General features: G+C 51.5%; 1 pseudogene across 1 annotated transcript in view; it reads right to left on the bottom strand.

The window, feature by feature from the left end:
* Positions 1-3,258: 3,258 nt before the first annotated feature.
* LOC102036844 overlaps positions 3,259-5,964 on the bottom strand; it is a 15,551-nt pseudogene continuing 12,845 nt past the window's right edge. The window contains exons 33-39 of the transcript XR_004082687.1: positions 5,826-5,964; positions 5,519-5,722; positions 5,106-5,231; positions 4,842-5,012; positions 4,646-4,750; positions 4,408-4,503; positions 3,259-3,549 (exon numbers count right to left, since the gene is read on the bottom strand). The exon at positions 5,826-5,964 is cut by the window's right edge and continues 160 nt beyond it. The product of XR_004082687.1 is annotated as a myosin heavy chain, skeletal muscle, adult-like (transcript). The remainder of the gene's footprint in view (positions 3,550-4,407; positions 4,504-4,645; positions 4,751-4,841; positions 5,013-5,105; positions 5,232-5,518; positions 5,723-5,825) is intronic.

Genomic DNA, 5,964 nt, shown 5'->3' with positions numbered 1-5,964 from the left:
CACTCCTGCTGGCCTGAGAGTCCAGGAAGTCCTTATGTGTGGCTGGACCTCATCCTAGGAGGAGTGAGGGTGTTCAGAGCCCCAGGCCTCTCCTGGTGCCTGCACTATGAAGATCCAGTCAGATCACAGTTTCCAAGAGAATGTTGCAGTCAGTCTCCTTAAGCTCCTCCACAGGGTGTGCAGTGGAGGTGGCAGGGCCACTGACACTGTGTCTTGTCCTTTTGTTAGCCACACACTCCCAAGCACCTCCGTGGTTCCCTTTCTGGGCAGAGTGCCCAGTGCAGCTGAGGCCCTGTGCCCTGAGCAGTGCTGCTTCTGTCAGCTCAAGGCCTTTTCTTCCAGCATTGATGACCCAAACATTTCCAGCTGTTCTTTGGCCCATCCCACCTGTTCTTTGTTGTGTCCCAGTGGGGAACACATGAAACTGGCTGAGCCACCTGGCTGGATTTTAACCCCTCTGCTGTGATTTGCTCCTAACAGGTAGGCCAGGCAGTTTCAGCATCCAGGTTTCAGGGAGATGGGCCAGCAGTTTCAGCAGGTTTGAAGCACCCAGGTTGCAATGAGATGGGCAAGAGAGTTTCAGCAGGTTTGAAGCATCCAGGTTTCAGGGAGATCTCCCTGCTGGTCTGCAGAGGAGCAGAGCCCAGAGCAGGGTCCCCTCCATGGCTCCAGGCTGCCATCCCCTGGCACTGGGTGCTGGAGCAGAGGCCTGGTCAGCTGCTGCCCGGGAGCTCCCTGTGACTGACAGGAGCCTGATGGGCCCTGGCACCGGCACCCCCTGCTCCTCTCACCAGGAATAATGCTGTTGGCTTCCTGCCAGGGATCCTAAAGGAACTTTGTGTCAGGTGACAAGGCCCAAGCTGAGGAGAAAGCTGATGTGCCCTGTGCTGTCAGAGCAACAGCCAAGGCCTGAGGGGAACGGCACAGCCACCATCCCTGCTGATGTCCTGGGCTCAGTGTCCTCTGATTGCCCATGGTCACTGTCCCTGGCTGGGACACAGCTTTCCTGGGCTCTCCAGAGGGCACGGGGAGTCAAGGTGCTGGCAGGGCTGAGTCTCCACAACCATCGTGTCAGAGCCACCAGCCCGGCCAGGGCTTCTCCTGCAGCAATGATACTCCTGGGACACTGTAGGCCATACTCTGGAGTATGTCCCTACATCCTTCCCTACATGAGGGCTGGGAAAGCACAGGCTGAGCAAAGGGACATGAATGGCAGCTGAACCTCAGAGCAAGCCCTGCCTGTGCCTTCATCCTCATCCAGGGACTCCAGGATGGCAGCTGTAAAATGTTGCACTTTCAAACCTACAGCCCAGCCTGTCTTTTCCATTTGCTGGTTAAAATGAGAGAGGCAAAGCCCCATCCACCCCAAGGAGCCCTGACTGACTGCTGGAAGTACCAGGGCAGCTGCTGTGCTGCCCATGGGACAGCACATCCCAGCAGGGCATGGCCATGGCACTGGGCTGGCACAGGGCCATTGCATGGGCTCCAAAGGGGAACACTCTGGATTCAGGCTCTGAGCAGGGAGAGCACGCTCGGGCCCCATTCTGGTGTTTAACCTTTCAGCTGGCAATGGAGCTGTGCTGCACTGAGTCTCTCTGGGGTAAGAATAGCAGCTGCTGCCTTGGGACACAGCACACGTGTCCAGCTCCTCCAGGGCAGCACGTTGCAGTGCCACACAGAAGGCAGCCTACCCGCCCAGGAATGTCTTCAGGCGCTATTAGTGGAAGCAGATCATCCCCACAAACAGGCACGACCCCGCACAGGAGCCTTGGGAGAGTGGGGCTATTTTGGGCTTTGGACATTGAGCATGAAAGGAGGATGGGCTGATCCTCCTGCCATGGGCCTCCTCCAAAGCTCCTTTCAGCCTTGTCCTCTCCTCCAGCAATGGCTCTTGTGGAGGCTGAGGGGCAGTTTGGTGTGGCCTGGGAGTGCAGGAGGTGAGGGCAGAGGGAGCTGTGAGTTTGCTGGGGGGCAGGGCCAGCCTTCAGTGCCATCAGCAGTGCCCAGCTGTGCTCAGGGCTGGCCCTGCCTGAGGATGTGCAACTGTCCCTGAGCTCAGGGCATGGGGCCTCCTGCTTTATTCTCAACCACGCCCATAAGAGTGACAGAGATACAAGAGGGTGCATACAAGAGAAAGCGGCAGAAAACTGGAGGAAAAAGCAGCTGATTTTACAAAAAATCTAAAGGAGGACATAATAGGTCGGAACAGACACAGTCACACCCACAATGAGAGAATTGCTTCTTCAGTGACTTGCCAGTCATTCCTCATTGGTGTTCTTTGGGACAGTGCTTTTGGACAAGTTATCAAAAAACTCTCCAGGTGTCTCATGTGACAGTGGGGCTCACTGACTCCTCACTGGTATGCATGACTTCTGCAAAATGGGGATGGCATGACTGGCTGTGACAGCTTCAGAAAGGGACAGAGCTACAACAGTGGGGGCAATTTCATAAGCTGATATTGCTGAAAGGATTTCCAAATTAACTTCATAGTCCTCAGCTCTCACTAACCTGTTTGACTCAGCGTATACACAGAGCCCCATGGCATTTGAGGTTTCTGGGAAAATCATCTGAAGCTGAGTGTTCCTTCTGTCAGTGGGGTGAAGAGGTATGTTGGAGCCACGTGGTATGTGAGAGCTGGGCACTAAGGGACAGTCCTAACAGTCCTTCCAGTACACAGCCCCAGGCAGGCTCAGCTGTTTGTCAGCTCAAGAGAAACTGGCAGCAGCTGAGGAAATCTAGGGTGAGGGAGATGGCACAATGTAGGGACATTATTGGTGTCTTGTAACTGTGCTCTTTGTGACTGAAATAATCTCTGTCAAGGAACTATCAGTCCTTCAGAGTGCGATGCACCGCAGCTTCTGATGACTCGCTCAGGTATTGATGTTTAGGGTTTGTCAGGGCCAGCATCACAAACAAGAGCAGGAAAAGGAAAAAGCAAAATGATCACACTCTCTTGACTCTCCCATGGGAAAGAAGCTGTGCTGAAAGGACAATGGGAGAACCATTAGGAGGATGTGAAAGCAGGATCTGAACAAAGAGCTGCTGGAGACAGGAGAGAGCACAGGCTGGATTTTTCAGGAGTCTCCACAGCAATGGCCAGCCTCTAAGTTTGCAGACCCTCAGTCCAGCACTGGCACCAGCTTCTCCCTTGTCCCAGAGAGGAAAAGTAAGGAAACTTCTTCTGCAGTGCAATTGCCCAAGGAAGACAAAACCCAAAGAAGAACAAAACCCAAAGAAGAACAAAACCACTGGCCATAGTGTGTATGCAGAGGAATCTACTACAGTTTTTATTCACTAGACACTGAGGTGAGTACTAAGGCTCATGGCAGCAGGAAAGTGACCAAGAGGTTCACATTTTGTGCAGCCCTCAGGTCACTTGGCTGCCTGGTGACATCCTCACTCTTCCTCTTCTATCCTCCTATGGAACTCGCGGCTCTTGGCTCGGAGCTTGTTGACCTGTGACTCTGCAATGTCAGCCCGCTCCTCGGCCTCCTCCAGCTCGTGCTGGATCTTGCGGAACTTGGACAGGTTGACATTGGACAGCTCCTCCTGTGTGGGGAAAGGGAGTCAGAGGTGAGGAGCCCAGGGCAGGGGCTTCGCTCCTCTTGCACCTTGGCTTTGTTGAGGTGCAGCTTTTCCCTTGGGGGAAGGCATAAATCTCCACCACATTTCTTCCACTGCTCACATGTCGCCCTCACATATAGCTCCTCATCCTTGCCTTTGAGGAAGATCCATTGTAGAAGAAGCATAATGGGATTTAAAGATCATTTTGCTTTAGAATGTGGAAAGGAAGCAAAATGGGCAGCTGGAAAGGTAATATTTTAGTGCAGAATCAAATATTCAATTACATCTGCAGATCCTTAAGTGGGGTTAGGAATTTATGAGAGACAATGATTACAAGAGGGCTCCTCTCATAAATGACCTTAACTGAACCAGAAGCCCTACACTGTGGTGGACGGTTTCCACAATGAAGAAACCATGCTCAGGCAATCTGAAATTCAGGGCATCCCTGACTGTTGCATGCCTAGAAACAGGCAAAGGTTCCTTGTACAATTATAAAAGCATAACACAAAGGTATTTGGGAGGGGAATTCCAATACCTTCCCTTTCTGCTATAAAAACTCTAAAATTTTTTTTTTTGCAAAATTTCTTAATACATTGTGTTATGGTATTAGTTATAAGACTCCTTATAAGTTGCTTTGTGGTTCTAATGCAAAAAATGCTAGGTGCATTTGCCCTCCTCAGTAGTCTTCTTAGTGATTCATAAGTCTGATTTATGATCCTTTCAGAGAATTAGAACTCCATTACTGATGAGTGGCATCTTCCAACATTCTTCTATCTATCTCCTCAGTGGCCAAACTACCCTCTGGGAAAGTGGTTTTTGCCAAGCATTCAGAGAGGTACTTACAGCCTCCTCAGATTGTCTCTTGTAGGATTTCACTTTCATTTGCAGCTTGTCCACCAGATCCTGCAGCCTCAGGACATTCTTCCTGTCTTCCTCAGACTAGAGTGTTTGACAAACAGGAAAGAGAGACAATTCTTGGTTCTGCATCACGTGAGGTTAACAATTCCCCTTGGGGATGGTGTGGGCAAAATGTGACTCGCTGTGAGAAAGCCCAGTGAGAGCAGGAGAGCTCCTGCTTTACCTGGTAGGTGAGTTCCTTCACCCTGCGCTCGTACTTGCGCACACCCTTCACGGCTTCAGCGCTGCGCTTCTGCTCAGCATCAACCTCCCCTTCCAGCTCCCGCACCTGCAAGGACAAGCCCAGCCCTGCAGCTGCCCTGGCAATGTCTCTCCAAGGACAGACACGCTCACTCAGGCACAGCCCCAGCCCTACACACCCTGGCCTCCAGCTTCTGGATCTGCTTCTTCCCTCCCTTCAGTGCCAACTGCTCAGCCTCATCCAGACGGTGCTGCAGGTCCTTCACTGTCTGGTCCAGGTTCTTCTTCATCCTCTCCAGGTGGGCACTGGTATCCTGCTCCTTCTTCAGCTCTTCTGCCATCATGGCCGCCTAATCAGAACAAAAGGTCAAGGCCATTTTGGGGCTGGAGATATTTGGGCAGAGTACATTCATCATCAGCAATTCTAGGAGCACCCAACTCACATCTGTGATGGCCTTCTTGGCCTTCTCCTCAGCATTGCGGGCTTCCTGGATGGTATCCTCCATTTCACCCTGGATCTGGGCAATGTCCGTTTCCAGCTTCTTCTTGGTGTTGATCAGGCTGGTGTTCTGTGCAATGGGAAGGACATGGCAAGAGTTGAATTCTAAAACCTGCCATAATGAACCTTCTGCCTGAACAAAGACTTTCCTCTTCCAGCTTCCAATTCTTACTCTGGAATTATTGTTAAAATGATTGTTTACAAAATGTGAGGCATGGGCTTGGGGAAGAGATGCAAAACATGCTTCTCCTTGGGGAGAGGAGTTGTAAGGCCTTTCTAATACTGCTGGTTCACTGGTAAATTCCAGCCCTTCATGTTTGGCCAGTGTCAACACAGCTCTTTCCTCCCTGCCCTGACCTGGGTGTGGAGGAGCTGTACACGTTCAGCAGCATCCAGAAGCTCCTGCTCAGCCACTTTCCTCGACCGCTCTGTCTGCTCCAGGGCTGCCCGGAGCTCCTCAATTTCAGCCTGCAGCAGGTTTGCTCTGCGCTCCACCATGGCCACCTGCTCCTTCAGGTCATCCTGTGTCCTGAGAGCATCATCCAGATGGATCTGGGTGTCCTGGAAAGAAAGAGAAAAGAAATTAGTAGGTGTAAATGTGCACTTGAGTGGCATAAACATCAAAGATCTCATTTTTTCTTTTCTGTTGCTGTGTTGAACAGACCTTGAGCACTCCCTGTGTATTTCTCAAGTTCTTTTGTGCCTCTGCAGCCACACGATTGGCATGGCTCAGTTGGATCTCCATTTCATTCAGGTCTCCCTCCATCTTCTTCTTTAGCCTGAGGGCTTCATTCCTGCTCCTG

This window comes from Geospiza fortis, unplaced genomic scaffold (genome assembly GCF_000277835.1).
Source record: "Geospiza fortis unplaced genomic scaffold, GeoFor_1.0 scaffold503, whole genome shotgun sequence".
NCBI classification, from domain to species: Eukaryota; Metazoa; Chordata; class Aves; order Passeriformes; family Thraupidae; genus Geospiza; species Geospiza fortis.
The sequence above is the reverse complement of the archived record's forward strand: the minus strand, read 5'-3'. Positions and strand labels throughout refer to the sequence as shown.